Source organism: Schistocerca serialis, chromosome 4 (genome assembly GCF_023864345.2).
Source record: "Schistocerca serialis cubense isolate TAMUIC-IGC-003099 chromosome 4, iqSchSeri2.2, whole genome shotgun sequence".
NCBI lineage: Eukaryota > Metazoa > Arthropoda > Insecta > Orthoptera > Acrididae > Schistocerca > Schistocerca serialis.
Window position 1 is genome coordinate 208875236 of NC_064641.1, and position 19047 is coordinate 208894282.

Sequence of the window (19047 nt, forward strand, 5' to 3'; positions counted from 1 at the left end):
ACTATATTATGGCTTACACTAGACACAGACAGCTGGAGTACACTAATTTCCGTCTCAGCGGGTGCGATGTGGCGACAGGAAGGGCATCCAGCCAACCCCTGACACTAACGTTGCCAAATCCATAGAACAAGGCCGACCCCGCGATGAAGTGGACAAAGGCCCTAAGAAAATGATGATGACTTGTTGGAATTAAATTGCGCCTAGCCCATTTCATGGCCATCATCAAGAACCTTAATGAGGCCGAATCAAGTTTGTCAGGTTGATGGTGAAACATCCCCTTAGAAAAATTTATGAATTACTGTGCTGGTAAACCTCTTACATTATTTGATTTTCAAACAGCTGAGCAAAACTGAAGGCACTCAGACATTTCTCTCTTTACTTATTCTGATCATCACTAAACTGACACACAATATTTTTAGCGCAACGCAATCTGACTTTCAATAATCCCTACAAAAGAATGGCCGTGACTAACAATAACCTATACCTTTCATGAATCACTTACCTCACAAAAATCTTGGTTACTCGAACTACTGCAATACATCGAGCGCCAATACTGCCAGCTAAATAAAAGATTCTAACTACTGAAGGCACTAACTACTGGTAGGCATAGCTACCAAATGAAAGAATTTGATGCAGAACAAACAATGTATTTACCTTAATAGTGTTCAAAAGTAATTATATATATATATATATATATATATATATATATATCAGTTCATGATATCCAGTATTACAAATTTACTCTTTCTGATGGACAGATGTCGAGATCGTCCGTTCTCAAGATTCTGCCATCTCTCTCACCACATCCACCACTGCTGGCGGCTCACCTTCAACTGCGTAACGCTACGCGCTGTTCACATCCAACTGCCCAACACTACAATAGCGAATATTCCAACAATTCAAACCAGCCACAGACTGCACATAGGAGAGAGCGCTACGTGGCGTTACCAACATAAAAACTTAAACAGCCTACTTACAATGATCACAGTCGCGCCTCCTCTCTGACCTCAACAATATTAACTGCAGGATTCTGATTTCTCCACTGCAATTCAACATTATGTGTAGATTAAGAATTTGGCTGTTGGCAAGTGTTGTTCCACATTGAAGTGTGGTTGATTTCTTTGATAGGATGACATTGATTACCACAACTATCTTGATTTACATTAAACTGTAGCTAGAATAACACTGATTATTAGTGTCATGATTATTCCAGGGACGTGTCCCGATATTTAGATAGCCAGGATGATACTCATTATTGGCTCTCTTCCTTCTCTTATACACTGAGGCGACAAAAACTATGGAATACCTCCTAACACCGTGTTGGACGACCTTTTGCCCAGCGCAGTGCAGCAACTCGATGAGGCATTGACGCAACAAGTCGCTGGAAGTCCCCTGCAAAAATATTGACCGGTCCTGCCTCTATAGTCGTCCATAGTAGCGAAAGTATTGTCGGTGCAGGATTTTGTGCACAAACTGTCCTCCCGATTATGTCTCATAAATTTTCGGTGGGGTTCATCTCTGACGATCGGGGTGACCAAACACACTTGGAACCCTACCATCAGCTCTTATCAACTGAAATCGGGACTCATCTGACCAGGCCACGGTTTTACACTGGTCTAGGGTCCAAATGATATGATCACCAGCCTAGGAGAGGCGCTGCAGGCGATGCCGTGCTGTTAGCAGAGACACTCACATCAGTCGTCTGCTGCCGTAGCCCATTAACGCCATATTTCACCGCACTGTCGTAACGGATACATTCGTCGTACGTCCCACACTTGTTTCTGCTGTTATTTCACGCATTGTTGCTTGTCTGTTAGCACTGACAATTCTACGCGAACGCCACAGCTCTCGGTGAAGTGAAGGCCGTCGGCAACTGTGTGGTCCTTGGTGAGAGGCAATGCCTGAGACGTGGTATTCGCGGCACACTCTTGACACAGTGGATCTCGGAATACTGAATTCCCTAAATGATTTACGAAATGAAACGTCCCATGTGTCTAGCACCTACGACCATTCCACGTTCAAAGTCCGTTAATTTCCGTCGTACGGCTTTAATCACGTCGGAAATCTTTTCACTTGAATCAGCCGAGTAAAAATACAGCTTCGTCAATGCACCGCCCTCTTATACCTTGTGTACAAGGTTCTACAACTAACCGAATATCTACATATCGCTATCCCATGACTTTTGTCACCTCAGTTTAGTTCGGATGATTGCCATTTTGCGGTCGACCACTCGGCGTCCGAGAAGCCGGCGGCAAAGCAACGAACCATCACAAGCATCCGCTGATTGCTCGTTATTGTTGTTGTACTGATGGCACTAAGGTGTTGCCAGGTTCGCAGCTTTACCATGTCGATAACTATTGTTGTTGTACCTTGTCTCTAACATCCGCATGTATTAAGTCAGTAAAATTTAGAGCAGATAAAAATTGACTCAAGGACTTTTTTTAATAGCTTTTCTTTGATGTTAGTCGCTAGTTTCCCTTTCAGCGTGCGTAATACGGTTTTGTGAGATACTTGTTCGCGAAAGAATCGAGTTTCATTTAAATATCTTCTTAGACAGCCTTGTTTGACATTATACGGTTCTAGATTAAAAAGTTCTTTATGTAGGCTCTCCTGTACACATTTGGACCAATATTTCGCCAAAAAGCCACTCTCAAACTGTTCGTATGTTTGACAAGATTCCGCGGTTTTGGTTGCCCAAAGGGCTGCCTCAGGTAACAGGAATCGTGTCACAAATTATATATTTTGTTGATTAGACCATGTTTTAGGCAACAGACTTTTGAAAGATTTAATAAAAATAACTGGGAGCACACTTTTCTTTTCTGAAATAAACTCATGGAATTGCCCATGCTTTAAAAGACTTCTAGCAAAACAGAAGAGAGAGTGGGTTCTGCCCGCTTACTCCTGGTCGTAAGGTTTTGTGGTGATCGATTTCTGTCACACATTTCGTTAGTAAATATGTTTTCAAAAACGCTGATCTGTGACAGGTATTACTAGTCCTAACTACATGGACTGCACCACTCGTTACTTGTTCCTTAGCCGCATTCCATTCTGTGTTATCTGTTTGAGTACTAAACTGAGTCTGTACGCTGTTCTTTCACTGAGGCAACTGTTCTCCTAATGTTTTCTGTAATTGTCCTAAATCGCTTTAAATTGCCTAAGCTGAAGTGCTTTGCTCTTCATATACTTCAGTAACAGTTTCTTGTATTGCTCCTTTTAACTCTCACTTTGACCTTTCTGGTCCTGATCATCTTCCTCTCTTGAAAACTCATCTATCTTCTTCTGGTGTTTGGTAGAAAGATACTACACTTGTGTTACTACCCGCTGAAGTGTTGATTTTAAAGTGTTTTGTTCCAGTTGTAGAGTATTAAAGTTCTCAGTCAGTTCATTAACCGATTCAGGGATATCCTTGATAATTATTTGCAATCCTGAAACCTCGGTTGGTATACTCTCTAGATCGGGTCGTAACATGTCGTTTAGATGACTGGCACCTTCGACTTTTAATTTGCTCAGTTTTGTTTCTGACGTTTTCGGTAACTCGTGCGACCTGACTAGTAAAATTATCTTGTTGTTGCTACAGAGTGGTAAAATCATTAGCCATACTCTCTGGCTTTGATTTATGATAGCAATCTCATTAGTTAAATTCTCTTGTATTTGATTAATAGTAGTAATCTCATTAGCTATACTATTTATTATAGTTTTCAATTCTTGTAACATCTGCATAACAGGATCACGTGACTTGATAACAGATTCAACAAGAACTCAGCTTGCAGGAGATGACATTATCTCACTTGCTGAAGCGGAAAAGACATTTACACTGTCACTGGCGAATTCACCCTTAGGTATTCGATGTGACACATTATCTACCTTTAACTAAGTCATGATAATATGTTGACTTCTCGTCAGAACCGTATTAGTGTACAAGAACCATCTGTCGAAGCTACTGCTGATCATATTGGTAAAATATGTAAGCAAGTCGCAGATGGTATTCGTGTGCAGCACAACTTAATAGTCAACAAGTACTTCTTTGAAAGCAGTTGCAGATCACTACTGCAAACAGCGCTTGCCTAAATGTAAACATCCACCATCATGTACCTGTCTTACGAAATATAAAATAATTATATAATAATTACAAATTTTATAAATTACAAAATCTCTTCGGGAAAAAAAGAATTCAAATAAACGGATTGTACCGGTACTGAAAACAAAACTACTACATATTGAGACAAAGCCTTACCTTGTTTCATTGTAGGAGACTGATCATGATTTTAATAATTTTTATGTCCTTTACTTTTTACGCTTTTTTAAATTATTGTATTATTTCTTGTTTATTTTTATAAATTTTCCCGTTTCATGCACTTTTCGACTTTTCATTCTCATCTCTGTGACATGAATACATGAAAAAATAAACTAATCATGAAATACGCATGTTTTAGAATAACATTACGCTTATAGCATAATATTTTTATAGTTACTGTCCTGCCTCAATCGCCAGTGTAACGTAAATGTTACATTGACGGCTCATATCAAATGTTAAATGAAAAACACGAAATATTGTGTTTTTTAATTAACTGACTTGGTTCATAATTCTACGATCATGAATTTTAAATACAAACATCAAAAAAAGGTTTACATCACCTCGGTTCCGAGAGTTCCGGATCCTGTACAGAAAATTGGAATACAGATCAACGTAAACATCATTTCCGCCCATTGCATGTTCTGCCACCATACAGCGAGACTTGCAGAGGTGGTCGTCCAGATTGCTGTACATACCGGTACCTCTAATACCCAGTAGAACGTCCTCCTGCATTGATGCGTGCCTTTATTCGTCGTGCCGGCCGGGGTGGCCGAGCGGTTCTAGGCGCTACAGTCTGGAACCGCGCGACCGCTGCGGTCACAGGTTCGAATCCAGCCTCGGGCATGGATGTGTGTGATGTCCTTAAGTTTAACTTAGGTTTAAGTAGTTTTAAGTTCTAGGGGACTGATGACCTCAGATGTTAAGTCTCATAGTGCTCAGTGCCATTCGAACCATTTGTTGTTATACTGAAGTTCGAAATTTAGCTCAGACTTCAAAACGGTATGGTTTTAATAGAGCCCAGTCCTCAACGGCGATTCGGCGTAGATTCTTCCGAGTGGTTGGTGGGTCACTTCGTCTATAAACAGCCCTTTCCAATCCATCCCAGGCATGTTCGACAGGGTCATGTCTGGAGAACATGCTGGTCACTCTAGTCGAGCGATGTCGCTATCTTGAAGGAAGTCATTCACAAGATGTGCATGATGGGGGCGCGAATTGTCGTCTAAGAACACGTATGCCTCGCTAGTATGCTGCCTATATGGTTGCACTATCGGTCGGAGAATGGCATTCACGTATCGTACAGCCGTTACGGCGCCGTCCATGACCACCAGCGGCGTACGTCGGCCCCACATAATGCCAACCCTAAACAGTAGGGAACCTCCACCTTGGTGCACTCACTGGAAAGCGTGTCTGAGGCGTTCAGCCTGACCGGGTTGCCTCCAAACACGTCTCCGACGATTGTCTTTTCAAGGCATATGCGACACTCATCGGTGAAGAGAACGTGATGCTAATCCTGACCGGTCCATTCGCCATGTTGTTGGTTCCATCTGTACCGCGCTGCTTGATGTCGAGATTGCAAACATGGACCTCCCCATACAGTGAAGTTTCAGATCATGCAGCCTATTGTGCACAGTTTGAGTCGTAAAACAACTCTGGGCTGTATGGAGGATTTGTAACAGCTTTCCAGCGAAACTTCTGCAGCGTTGGAAGTTGTTCCGACTGTGCTGCAGAAGTCTCACTTGGAAGCCCTTGCACAGACTCCAAATGCGAATTTTTTGCTTTTGGGCTCATGAAGAAAGACATTCGTGGCCGTCGATTGGCCTCGGAAGAAAAGGTGCACGCCTGACTACAATCATCGTTTCATAGGCAACCGCCAACATTTTTCCATGAAGGCATTGACCGTCTTGTCTCACATTGGTATAAATGTATTTGTAGTTATGGCGATTACTTTTATACTACTAAACTTACTTTTTCTTCCATTTTTAATTTGACTGTCCCTTACAGAAGCCTCAGATGTAGTGCTTGATGCTTTTGACAAAGATGTTTGCTTGAGAGAAATATTTTTAGATCTTTCGAAGGCTTTTGATACTGTTGACCATACGGGTCAACTAAATAAGCTAGAATCATTAGATATAAGAGACGTAGCTAATGACTGGTACTCACCACACCCAGCAGAGAGGGTACAAAGAGTAGAGACAACATATATGTCAAATAAGGATAAACTTTTAGACAGACACATATCAGAACAGAAATACATTAACACAGGAGCTCCTCGATATAGCACATTAGGACCAATACTGTTCCTGATACACATTGCTGTGCAGAAATTAAGGACGACAGTTACTTTTGCATGATGTGTCACTGCGAAGTAACATAGCTCGATGACGCTTGGACCATACATAGAAAGAGGTGCTACTTCACAACGTAACTGAAAAAAATAATGAGACGAACGGAAAGGCAGTTTAATCCAAAGACAGTAATTTCACTGAAGTAAGCGCGATTTATGATGAGCACCTAGACATTACATAAAGCGGAACATCGTTGTTAATATGGTGTGTGATCACCGCGGACGGCGATGCGTACATTGCAACCTGTTCCCGTACTGGTCACGTGGTTAACGAGTAGTTCTTGTGGTAGGGCTTTCCATTCCTCCACCAGCACAGTTGACAAATGCCGTAGAGTCGTTGGAGCTCTCGTACCAAGAGCTCCTATCTGCGCTTTTAGATGCGGTCGCGCGTCATCATCCATAAAAATGAAGTCAGGGCCGAATGCACACCGGAAGACATGCACATGGGAGAGGAGCACAGTGACGCAATAACACTGGCCGGTGAGTGTACAGTGTCCAGACATCTGGAGGGCAGTACTCCCATGCAACATCATGTCACATCATAAAACCTGGACTATGAAAACGATCATCGGGACAATGTTCCTGGTTACATTAAGTCTTTCCACCTCTCGCCATAAGAGGGTTCATCTTGCATTGCCAACGCAAAAAAAGTAAAAATTAAAAAAAAAATTTAAAAAAATTAACACAATTTTCAAACTGCAGGAAAGTGCCTATGAAGAACAACCAAAAATAGCAGTGGAGTTGATCGTAAAGATCTGTTCAAAAGCGCCGGGGACATCAACTACATCATGTGAGTACATTTATTAATCAGATCTGCATATAAAATATAATATTGATAAGTGCTACACAAATAGGTCTATCCATGACCATGTTATTGTAACCAAACAACCGAAAACCACGTAGCTATAACGACACGTGAAGTGGCGCCAGAAACTTTAAAGACTGACATATCATAAATATATACAAGTAAGAGCAGGAAACGGCAACACCAAATGGAATAAGTTCTTTAACAAGTTAAAACCAAGTGAAACAACACCACATCATCAAAAAACCGCAAGTAACACGCTGTATAACACGATTTATAGCGATTCTTTGTTGGAAATAAAAGGTATACAGAAAATAAAAATCGTTGTTTGCAGATGACAAGTTGTAGGATGTGCGGTGTATACTCACATATCAAAAAAAAAGTTCTGCATGACCCCAGTTCCCAGAACTCCTGAAGATAGACGTTGACTGTGGATATTGTATCACAAACACAGTCCTTTTGACAGTTCAGAGATGTCACTAAACCCGCTCAAATATGCAAACAACCTTGAATGAGCAGTGCCCATTAGGCGGAGGGTGTCCGACAGCCGACCAGTTCCAGTAATTCCACTAGGAAGGAGGTACACTGTTTGTGTTGTCTGTAGTTTAACCGCGGTTCGATCGCGTCCGAGTTCGCTACTTTGTGTCAGTCAGGAAGGGCTCTCAAAAAGGGACGTGACCAGGCGTCTCGGAGTGAACCAAAGCGATGTTGTTCGGACATAGAGGAGATACAGAGAAAAAGGAACTGTCGCGGTAACATGCCACTCTCAGGATGCTCAAAGATTACTATTGCAGTGGATGACCGCTACCTAAGGATTATGGCTCGGAGGAACCCTGACAGCAACGCCACCATGTTGACTAATGATTTTCGTGCAGCCACAGGACGTCGTGTTAAGACTCAAACTGTGCGCAATAGGCTGCATGATGTGTAACTTCACTCCCGATGTACATGGCGAGGTCCATCTTTACAACTACGACATCATGTAGCGCGGTATAGGTGGGCCCAACAACATGCCGAATGGATCGCTCAGGATTGGCATCACGGGCCGGCCGCGGTGGTCTAGCGGTTCTAGGCGCGCAGTCCGGAACCGCGCGACTGCTACGGTCGCAGGTTCGAATCCTGCCTCGGGCATGGATGTGTGTGATGTCCTTAGGTTAGTTAGGTTTAAGTAGTTCTAAGTTCTAGGGGACTGATGACCACAGTAGTTAAGTCCCATAGTGCTCAGAGCCATTTGAACCATTTTTGATTGGCATCACGTTCTCTTCACCGATGAGTGTCGCATATGCCTTCAACAAGACAGTCGTCAGAGACGTGTTTGGAGGCAACCCGGTCGGGCTGAACGCCTTAGACACACTCTCCAGTGAGTGCAACAAGGTGGAGGTTCCCTGCTGTTTTGGAGTGGCATTATGTGGGGCAGACGTATACCGCTGGCGGTCATGGAAGGCGATGTAACTGCTGTATGATAAGTGAATGCCATTCTCCGACCGATAGTGCAACCATATCGGCAGCATATTAGCGAGGCATTCGTCTTCTTAGACGACAATTCGCCCCCCCTCCCCCCCCCCCCCCCCCATCGTGCACATCTTGTGAATGACTTCCTTCAGGATAACGACATCACTCGACTAGAGTGGCGAGCACGTTCTCTAGACTTTAACCGTGTCGAAAATACCTGGGATGGATTGACAAACGCTGTTTATGGACGAGGTGACCCACAAACAACTCTGAGGGATCTACGCCGAATCGCCGTTGAGGAGTGGGTCAATCTGGACCATCAGCGCCTTGATGAACTTGTGGATAGTATGCCACGACGAATACAGGGTCACATCAATGCGAGAGGACGTGCTGCTGAGTATTAGAGATACCGGTTTGTACAGCAATCTGGACCACCCCCTCTGAAGGTCTCACTGTATGGTGGTACAACATGCAATGTGTGGATTTCATGGGCAACAAAAAGAGCGGAAATGATGTTTATGTTGATCTGTATTCCAATTTCCTGTACTCTCGGAACCGAGGTGATGCAAAACTTTTTTTGATAAATGTATATATATTAAACATACTCTGAATGAACAATTTTTTTTTGAGTCACCAGTCGTCTGACTGGTTTGATGCACCTTCCACGAATTCCTCTCCTCTCCTGTGCCAACCTTTTATCTCAGTGTAGCATCCACAAGTATTTGCTGGATTTATTCCAATCTCTGTCTTCGCCTACATTTTTACCCTCTACAGCTCCTTCTAGTACCACACAGGTTATTTGCTGATATCTTGACAGATGTGGGATGTCTTCACAGATGTCCTATCACTGTGTACCTTTTCTTGTCAGTGTTTTCCTCGCCGACTCTGCGGAGAAACTCCGCATTTCTTACCTTGCCAGTCCACCTAATTATCAACATGTTTCAGTACCATTCAAAGCTGTGCTCTAAACGTACATTCTCAGAATTTTTTTCCTCGAATTAATAGCTATTTTTATATAAGTAGACTTCCCTTAGCCAAAAATTCCATCTTTGCCAGTGCTAGTCTGCTTTTTATGTCCTACTTCCTCCGTTCACCATGCGTTATTTTGCTGCCTAGGTAGCAGAATTCCTTAACTTCATATACTTCCTGATCACGCTTTCTGATATTAAGTTTCTCACTGTTCTCATTGTTTCTACTTCTCATTGCTTTCGTGTTTCTTCGATTTACTCTCAATGCATAATCTGTAATCATTAGACTGTTCATTCCGTTCAGCAAATCCCGTAAGTCTTCTTCACTCTTACTGACGTTAACAATGTCATCAATGATTCTTCGATTTATAGATTGAACAGTCTTGTACGATTTCTAGTTTAACCCGAACACTTTGTTGTTGGTCTTCCAGTCTTATGAACGACATAAATGTCTCAACTCAGTGACATACGCGTTAATAGTATGATAACTAATGCAAAACATTTGACACCTAATAATTGCTCCTTGTACAAATGTAAATACTTCTTAATCAAAATTCATATAACATACACAAGAGGTTAATAATTAAGAACAATTTTTCACAAAGAAGATAAACAAACAAGCCCACTGAAGGTAGTACACAAATTGCTGAAACCTTTCTAGGACAACAGAACTATAAAAGCGGTGTCCTGCATAAGGTGTAGTTCCTCTCCGGTTTGTTCTTGGCAAGTACGGGAGTAGGAAAAGCTACAACATCGAAAAGATGATTCTTGTCAAATACCGTAACGTCTTTGCGAAACATTATTGTACACTGGCGATAAACCGAATGAGGTAGCACTGTTCCAAATAAACTCGTCCTGTATTCGGAAACACAGAGGTTCCAATCTTCATTCGACCACTGTGATTTACTTTTTCCGCGGTTTTCCTACGTTATTTCAGGCTGGGACGGTTCCTACTTTAAGGCTATGAACGACTACCTACCCCAGTCTCGTGAAAGTAGACCTGTAAGAATGTGAATGCCTGTATATACGATGAGGTTAGCTTTGGTGTTAATTTGTGATATGACATGTTCAGCATCCTTTTAAAAGTGATCAATGGAGGAATAAAACCACTACTAATACTACTACTGCTAATAACTACACAGTACAGGTATATAACGGCCGGGCCATTGCAGTAAGCTCGATTTCTCATGAAATTCGCTCGTATAAAATGAGCTTAATGAAATGCTAGAAGCTTACAGGCTGCCACTTACTTTTAAGAGAGAGACAGGAGAGGAGTCTGGGATTGTGAAGCCGACTGTCAACATGAATCTCGACCAGTCGATACAAGGTCTCTTCGTCTTGGTTGTCAGCAGTAGCATGCCTACAGTAGGAAGATTAACATTTAAAGTTCCGTCCACATCGATGTCATTATAGACGGAGCACAAATTCAGGTTAAGGAAATATTGGGAAGAAAATCAGCCGCGTCCTTACAAAGGAACCATTCCGGCATTCGCATGGAGCGATATAGGGAAATCACGGGTAAGTTAAATCTGGATAGCCGGACGCGGATTTGAACCGTCGTCCACCAGAATGCGAGTCCAGTTTGCTAACCACGGCGCCGCCTCGTTCGGTAGTAGCCTGCCTGTGGACCCACAACGATAGCGGAGCAACTACGCTTGGCGCGGCAGTAAACAAAGCGACACACAACGCACTGTGTTGCCTCAGCTGCCAGCGGTCTCGGCGGGAGCATTACTGCGTCACTACACTACACTGGCTTGCCACACATTCGTCATAACAGCCACAAGGAATTTTTTGCTTTTGTTCTTTATTGTTGTTGCGTCCGCCTCGCTCCATATGGGCGGAAACTGGACTGTCAGCAGTAAAAATACTTGCGTATCGCTTTTCAGCCGAAAAGGTCTGAAACTGCGAGGGTCCTTCATTAAATAATGCCCCAAACCTTCAACACTTCTTTTAGAACCGTTAATATATATACGGCTGTAAAAATGCAAATTGCTTGTAACGGGTGTCTTGCGTAGAAGCATTTTAATGGTACACTATGGCTCTGTAATTTGTCGGAAGTATTCGAAACTTCGTACACATGTAGAAGAAACAATAGGCTTGAAGCACCTCAAAGGGAGAATGTTTATGTATATTTATTTATTTATTTATGCATTTATTTTACCTGGCAAGATTAGGGCCTTCAGGCCCTCTCTTACACCTAACCAGGCATACTCAGATTCAACAAATTTCAGTTTCTACAGAACATTAAGGACATATAACATGTTATACAGTATTAATGTTAAAGAAAAAAATAGAGATTATAAAAGTAGTACAATGATAATTATAACAATCAAAAAATAATTATAACAATCAAGAAGAATAATAATAATAATAATAATAATGACTATGTATATGAAAGTAAACATATTTTTCTTTTATGAATGTCAGTCCTATTGCTAGTTGGGAATTTTCTCGTTATATTCTTGCAGCTTGTGAGTTATTCTCATCAAGCAGAGACATAAGACGATGGAGTGGGGTGAAAGAGATATAGAAGAGGTAGATAGGTTAGAGGAAGAGAAATAGAATGGTAAGATTCGAAACTATGATGGAGAGGAGAAAGAAAAAGATGAGAGGGGCACAACAATGGTGGCTATACCGTCCCTAATATGTAAGTCTTGAGTTCCCTCTTGAATGTTGAGTGGTTTTGGATAAGACGCAGATCACAGGGGAGCGCGTTCCATAGTCGTATGGCTGAGATGGAGAATGACACGGAGAAAGATTTTGTGTTATGTAAAGGTACAGCCAAGATGCTAGACGTATCCGATCTGGTATTGCGGTTGTGGAATGATGATAGGTGTTTAATATGAGAAGATAAGTATTGGGGGCACCAGTGGCTAAGAAATCGATGAAGTAAGCACATCGTGTGGAGATCGCGTGCTTTATGTGGGCGTATCCAACCTAGCTGGGAGTATGAAGGACTGATATGATCATAAAACCGTATATTGCATACGTATCTAACGCAAGCATTCATCACTAGCTCGAAGCATCTCGAATTTTCACTATTTGTGCCGTGTTGAACTACATCACAGTAGTAAAGATTAGGCAAGACTAGTGTTTGGACTAATTTTTGTTTAACATGGGTTGGAAATATTTTTCTAAATTTTTGAATTGCATGTAGGGAGGAGAGCGATTTCCGGCAAGCTGTGACTGTTTGTTCTTCCCAGTTTAGGTGTTCATCCAAGATTATTCCAAGGTCTTTTACTATTTTTTGGTATGGTGGTTGGGTACCATTGAGGAGTATTTGAGGGACTGTTTCGCGAAAGTACCGACTGATTAACTTTGGATGAGATATAAGTATGACCTGGGATTTCTTGGGGTTTAGTTTCAGACCTAGGTTCTGTGCCCATCGAGAAACAGAGCAAAGATCTGCGTTCATACTCGCTACTGCGTCAGCAATGTTCTTGGGGCTTGCGCTTATGTACAGTTGGATGTCGTCGGCATATAGATGGTAGTTGCAAGAGTGAATCACTGAAGAAATATCATTAATGTAAAGTGAGAAGAGTAATGGACCAAGGACGGAGCCTTGGGGAACTCCAGAGCGCACGTTTTTCCATGATGACTTTTCCGACCCACAAATGACTTGTTGACTTCTGTTTTTGAGGTAGCTGTCGAACCAGTGTATTGCGCTGTTTGAGAAATTCAGCTGCTTCATTTTAATTAGTAATATATCAAAGTCAACTGTATCAAAAGCCTTGCTAAAGTCAAGCAGTGTTAGGATGGTAGCTTCACGTCTGTCCATAGCATGTTTAATGTCATCAGTTACTTTGATTAATGCAGTTGCTATACTATGGTGCTTTCGAAAGCCTGACTGATATTTGTCGTGGATGTTATGAGTTTTGAGGTAATCCGTCAGCTGTTCATGGACGATGTATTCTAGGGCTTTAGATATTGCAGGAAGTATGCTGATCGGCCTGTAGTCACCTGGCGACTTAGGGTTGTCAGTCTTGGGTATAGGTTGAATTAAACTTTGCTTCCACTCAGTAGGATATGTACTACTGACAAGAGACAGGTTGAAGATGTCTGTGATAACTGGAGTAACAGTGTTTACGACGTTCTTAATAATGCCAATTCTCACTCCATCATTTCCTCTTGCCTCGGAAGAGATTCTCATAATTGCCTTGTGTACTGTGCCGGTAGTGACATGTTTTAGGAAAAACTTGTCTCTCGAGAGATTGATATCTTGGGGCTGGTAATTTGTCGCTGCGTGGCAGTTTACAGCTGTTGAGAAGAAATCGTTTAATTCTTCTGCAAACGCTTGATAAACAGCGTCAGATCTTCGCTTCCCTATACCGAAACTGCGCAGCTTTTTCCACAGTGCAGCAGGTTTTGATATGCCGCATACGACAGAGCGGGCGTGTCTGATTTTGGCATTCCTCACGCTTTGCTTGGTTCTATTTCGGAGTTTCCTATAAGCTTCGTACGCCTCGGGACTTGGGTTACGCTTGAAGGCCCTATGTGCAGCATCACGTTTATTCATTAACTGGCGTAATGCAGTGGTGAGCCACGGAGCGGGAGCTCTCTTTACCTTGACAGTGCGTTGAGGAGCATGTTTATCATACAGTGCAATAATTTTGCGACATAATGAGTTAAGTCTAGACTCACCGATGGCTTGGACTGGACTTGCTGGTAGAGGAAAACTACGTAATGCTTTACAACGATCTTAAATACAAACTAGTAGAAGATATTCGTTTACTCAACTGAATCGTCATCTTATTTTCGGTTTTAAATTGAATATGATTAGAATTTTGTGTCTAATGTCAGCCTGCAATTTCTTCCTCTTTTTTTTTTTATTTTTTTTTTTAAATTTGGGTAAGTTCCTATGGGACCAAACTGCTGAGATCATCGGTCCCTGGGCTTACACATTACTTAATCTAACTTGCATTAACTTCAGCTAAGGACAACACACACATCCATGCCCGAGGGAGGATTCGAACCTCCGACGGCAGGAGCCGCGCGAACCGTGGCAAGGCGCCCCAGACCGCGCAGCAAACCATCCACAGACTGGCCGGCACACCGGACCTCGACACTAGTCCGCCGGGCGGGCGGATTCGTGCCGGGGACCGGCACGCCTTCCCTCCCGGTGCCTTATAAGGCGGGTCCACACTGAGCGCGCCGCGCCGCGCCGTGCTGCGCAGCGCAGCTGCACCCCGCGCACAGCTGTAGCAGAGAGGAGAGCGCCGTCCGCGCCACTCCGAGGCGCGCACTGTCGTCCAGTTGGATCGCGCGCACGGTCTGAAGATCGAGCGAGCGAAGCCCCGTCTAAACTGAGCGCGCGCAAACGCGCCGGAACACTGCGCGCGCGGCACGGCACGACGCGGCGCAGCGCGGTTCGCCGTCAACACTGAGCGCGCACAGCCGCGCACAGCCGTTTTGCGCAGCGCGGCGCGGTGCGGCGCGCTCAGTGTGGACCCGCCTTTTAGACTGCACGGCAAATCGAGCGGTCTATCAGCCTGCGCATGCATTATTATGCATGTGATTTCAAGATCGAGATCGGTTTCGTAATTTAATTTGAATGGAAGAGGATATTTTTTCGAAGTTGCTCACCATCACTGAAAAAGATATTTACCGGCAAGATACAAAACTGATGCAGTCCATGAAACTAGAAGATAGGTTATATAATTTACAGGACGTTTCATAACAGCAGAACCTTCCAGTGCGCATCTTCTGTTTACTTTCTGACATTGACTAGCAGTCACGCTAAGCTTACTGGCCACTAGGGAAACACTCCAGTCGTTAGCCTTCGCTACAAGAATTACTACAAATTCATTATTTATAACAAATAGCATAGACTTTTGCAGGACCCATAATCTTTAGAAAACAATAGGCGATAAAAGTGGAGAGAGGTGGACGCAAACCTACTACCTCTATCTTCTCAGCTCAAAACTCACTACGATATGAGTTACGCTGCTGTTTCGATATGGCAGTTGGGCTTTCGTATGTCAAAAGAGTATATCTAAAGGTGTCATTATTTGATATTTAATACGCAAACTGAACCGAAAAGGCGCGCTTCTGATACATCATCATTGCGCTGTAGCACTGAAACGGTGTATTTTCAAAGCAAACAAGTTATAACACTAAAAACATAAACTACAGGAAGCTTTTACATATCGATATGTAGTTTCTTGTCATTTTATTATAACAGATCGCAGCTAAAGCGACGCGTTTCTAGGAATCCCCAGTTTGGTAATGCTTTGAAACAGCTTATTTTCATACCACATATTCTATGATACTGAAAACCCAACGAATACTACGTTTAACGTCATATAATATGGCGCCTCCTACGTTCTGTTTGTGACGTAAAACTGCATCTCATTTGCCACGTGGGTCTCCATGAAGCAATACGTGATATGCTAGATTCTTTATATAACCCTTCGCATTATAGTGGTATGTGGAATTCAACGCTGTGAAGTCACCAGTCCACCAGTCCTCGTCCACGTGTGTTTCCATGTCCAATGAGAAGACACCATAAGGCGTACAACGTGATGGAGACTGTAGTACGTATAAAAATATGTTGACTGATATTATCACCAAATTCTGTTGGGAATAAATACGTTCTGAAAAAATTTATGGGGCATTATTAATTCAACGACCCTCGTATCTAAAGGTGAAACAATGTAATTATAGTGTTAAACATTTACATACGTTTTAAAATTAATAAAATTATGCATTTCATTGATGTTATTGGTATAACTTTAAACTGTTGACGTCTTCGTTTTTAATTAAAACCGAAACGGTAAAACGTTAATTATTAATTATAATTATTAGTTATATTTAAGAGACATTGCAGACAAATAATGATCTTAAAGTCTGGCACTTCACTATCACTATAAATTTAAAGATTGGACTGGGGGGGGGGGAGGGGAATATTGGGGGAAAGAAAACGATAGGTATTCTGTAGGGTTGTGGGATGAGGGTATACGTGTAAGAAACCATTGGGTTTTGCTTTTGGAGATGAGAGTAGGCGTTGGGGTGGCTGGTGGCAAGACATAAAGATTGTGAGAGGCTGGGGTATGAGCAGGGCCGTACTATGAAGAAGGAAATGCAGAGAAAGGTGGCGAGGAAAGATGGAAGGGTGAAAGGGGAAGAGGGAGCTGTGATGCGGTGGGTAGGGTAGGAGCGGAAGAGTGACAGTTGATAGACTGGATACATTTCGGTGCGGATTTCATTGTGTGGTAGACGGAGTCGGTTGAAGCTTCGTTGGAAGAGAATGCAGAATGTGTGTAGGTGTAGAGTTCGTGGAATATGCCAGCAAACGTGTACCAGGAATAAAAATCAAAGAATAGGCAACAGAACGAGTGGAGTCGAGTTTGCAGATAATTTTATGTACAGAGACGTTCAAATTAAGGGAGGTGGGAACTTGATGAGATGGCAAAGGATCCACATGGAGGAAGGTAAACTTATGCACAGTGTATGGCGGTAAAGTACATGAAGAAATATAGGAGAATATAGGTCGGATCAAAGTTTTGTACGTGTGGAGGATAGTGGGATGTCGCAGTCCCTATGTGTGGCTAGTTAGTAGTTTTAATCTGTTGTGAGCTTTCTGTTGTATGGTTAGAATACGTAGTTTCCAAGTTAGTCGTTGGTTGGGTGTTAGTCTGTGATTTTTTCCATGTGTTGCTTTGTGCGATAGGATCACCAAAAATGATTTGGTAGACGTCATAGGGTAGGAAACAAGGGGTCGTTCCTTCAATTATTACCTGGGTGTTGGTAGGGTTTATCTCGAGGACTGATTGGTTACACCAGGAGATAAACTGGTTAACATGGAGTTGTAGGAATCGTTAGGATTCATGGAATGTAGGCTAGAGGGCTAGGAAAGCGGTGTAATTAGCATACTGAAGGAAGTGGGCGGGCGGAGAGGGTTGGGCATATCGGCAGTGTAGAGGAGATAAAGGAGAGGAGAGAGAACAAAGCCTAGGGCACGCCTGCACTAGGGTGGAAGATATGGGAACTGGTGTTGTTAACAGTGACGAAGGATGGGCGGTTAGCTTGGAAGAATGCAATAAGGCGCACATAATCCTCACGTGTCTGGAGTTTGGAAAAGAGACTGGAATGCCGTTAGCGGTCAAAGGCCTTTTCTAGTTCAGAGAATACAAAAACTGCAGATTTTTTTTGTTGTTATACTATGGGATAGGAGATAAATGAGGTACAAGAGTTAATCATCAGGGGAGAAGTTATGTTGCGATCCACAGTGTTTGATTGGGAGGATTTTTATCTGTTTAAAGTGTTCAGGTAAGGTTGATGGAGCAGTGAGATGAAGAAACATATTGTGGTTTGTTTGGTTTGAGGAAAGTAATATTTTGAAGGTTTACCAAAGTTTTGGATAGTAATTTGTGGGGGGAATGGTGTTGTAAAATGGTGTAAGTACTATTAGGAAGAAGAGGGAACAGTTTTTTGGGTGTCAGGTTGTAATACAAGCGTGACTGGAGTCGGTGTTACGTTTATTGTGAATGCTTGTGTCTATGATTGATGTGTTTAGCTCCGTTTGTGGTATGCTGTTCAAGTAGTGTAAACTGTGAGCCAGGGGTTGGACAGTGGTATCTGTACCTACGTAGATTGTAGGGAATCAGGAACCAATAGGAATTAAAAGAAAAAATAAATGCAAAACCGGAAAACATATTACAACTATAGATCAACTTATGACAGGCAAAATGAAGCTGGCACTTACTAAACGACTACGTCAAAATGTAACACAAAGCAGCCAGAAAGAAACAAACACAGCAGTTTTTAAATTACAGTCTGGATATTATTTCTGCTTGTCCGCAGCTCGTGGTCTCGGGGTACCGTTTTCGCTTCCCGACCATAGGGTCCCGGGTTCGATTCCCGGCGGGGTCAGGTATTTTTCCCTGCCCCAAGGTGACTGGGCTTTGTTTTGTCGTCTTCATCACCATTCATCCACATTACGGTCGGAGGAAGGCAATGGCAAACCACCTCCACTGGGGCCTTGCCTTGTACGGCGGTGCGGGTCTCCCGTATCGATCCTCTACGCTCTGTCAAGGAGTATGGGACATCATCATCATCATATGAGTCAGGCCAAGGGTAACACGATGAGCCAAAGAGCGGGGGCAAGTCTTAACTACGTGGCATGACAAAGAGTCAGGTCTAGTGCAGCGAGAATGCAACACTGCTACGAAGCAGTACAAATAGTTAGTGCATTCTCTGAAGTTGAGAAATGGGATGCTACTCTCTCACTTTAACAACATTCTCAGTAAGACTAACATTCATATTCTAGGTTATGAGCATTGGTGTTCCCTCGTTCCACAATTGCTATGTGTGGTTTATCACCTTTTCTATATGAGGAAATTGTGGGCAGAATTATCTTGTAATTGCAGGTGTAACCCGTAACCCGTAGGGAACTTGTATCCGG